A 1839-nucleotide genomic window follows, 5' to 3' on the forward strand; every position below is an offset into this window, starting at 1 on the left:
CCCGGTTGGCCGAGGGGCTCGGTGACGGGAGTCGCCCGATGTTGTGGCGGGGCGGCGGCGCCTCGCCCCCCCCCCCCGCTGTGTGTTGAAGTCGTCCCCCTTCCTCGGCCCTAAGCTGGGGAACCCGCGTAGCGGGCGGGAAGGTCTCAGGGGCGGCGGCCGGCCTGCGGTGGCCGGCTGCCGAGAGCGGACCGGAAGCCCGACAAGAGAGAGCCCTGTGAGAATGCTTGCCGGCGAGGCGGCGGCGCCTCGCCCTTCCTTGTTTTCGGCCGGCATCGACTGAGCCGCGACGCTGGGGCGGCCCGTGGTGTCGGGCCTGTCCCGGCTGCCGTGGTTGCCGGTGGGCTGGGTTGCGAGAAGGTCCGCTGTTTCAGGCGTGTGTGCCGGCTTGTGCGGTTGCACTGGGGGGGTGCCTGCCCCGGCCTTACGCTGTTTGTTTTTTTTTTTTTTCTCGCGGCCTTAAGCCGCCGCGGCACGACGGAGAAGCGCGGCACAAAGGCGCGCGGGCCACGAACGCCGAAAGGGAGAGAGACGAGAAGGAGGCGTTCTTTGAGAGGTCGTTGGGATTAAAGGGGGGGGGAGTGAGAGGCGCGCGCCTCGCCCCCCAGGCCCGCGGCCCCCGTGGGTAGCACGGGGTTATGTGACGCGCGCTGTCGTGCCTTTTTTTTTTCCCCTCCGCTGTTTGCCGTTCCCCCTGGCTTTTCCGGAGGGAAAGCCGATCGCCGCGAGGCGGGCGAAAGCCGGTGGCCCGTGGGCATGGTCGGTGGCGCTTTCTCGCACGCTCGGAAGGGTTCCGTGGGGCCGGGAGCGTGGCCTGCCGTGGCCTCCTCCCGCCGTGGTCCCGTCCCGATGTTGTCTCGCTAATAAAAGGGAATCGTTGTCCGCAGCCGGGGTTGGGTGGCGGCACCTCCCCGCGCTTTCTCCGCTGTGACCGATGCGAAAGCTCTGCTGCAAAGTGGCGCTCGGGTGCGTCGGGGAGGCTCGGCGGCGCCAAGCCGTGGGGAGGGCCTCTCGGGGACGTGTCCCGCACGCGGAAAAGCAGCCCTGCTGCGTCCGTCTGCCCGCTGCCCGCCTGGAAGCGTGGTGTGGTGCGCGCTTTGGGCTGCCGATGTCCCAGGACCGAGGCCGCGGGGCCTTCTTTCGCTCCTCTTTTCTCGGCTGATCGATGAGGCTTTTCGGGTCGCGTCGGAAAGGGCCCCCGGCGGGCCGGCTCTTCCGGGGCTCTCTGTAATGGGGAAGCCACGGCGGAGTCCGGTGCTCGGGCAGGGCGGTCTCCTTTCCAATTCGCTTCCCGTCGCAGGTGAGGTGTCGCCGCTCCCGCTGCCGGGAGGGCGTCTTTACCGTCCGGGCTGTGTGACGGCCGCGTGGCCCCGCGAGCCCTCAGGTGTCCTTCAAACCATGCGAGGTGTGTGTGCTGGCCCCGGCCCGGGTTTGTGCCCCGTGGGTGCCGGCCGCGAGCAGCGCTTGGGCGGCGGTGCGGCTCGAGCTGAGCCGAGGGGGGGAAACCCCAGAGAGAAAGGGGGGAAAGGAAAAACCCCGCTGTTTGGCACGGTTGGGGGAAAAGAGCCCACCGCGCGCGCGCACCGCACGGCGCTCGTTTTTTGCCGCGTCGCCGCCTGCTGCAGAGCGAACCGCCCTGGCCGAGGGGCCTCGGTGTCCGGGCCGCGCCCACCTCGTCGGGTCGCTGTCTCCTCTAGCACATCCGGTGCTTTTCCGCGTGGCCCGGTGGGGGGGGCCGTGTCGGGGGGCTTTCGCTCCGGGCGAGTCCCCTTCGGCGGCTCAACCTCGCCGGCGGCCGGTCGCCCGCGACCGGTCGGCGGGCGGGCCGGCCTCGGGGGC

Source organism: Aphelocoma coerulescens, unplaced genomic scaffold, assembly GCF_041296385.1.
Source record: "Aphelocoma coerulescens isolate FSJ_1873_10779 unplaced genomic scaffold, UR_Acoe_1.0 HiC_scaffold_567, whole genome shotgun sequence".
Classification (NCBI taxonomy): Eukaryota; Metazoa; Chordata; class Aves; order Passeriformes; family Corvidae; genus Aphelocoma; species Aphelocoma coerulescens.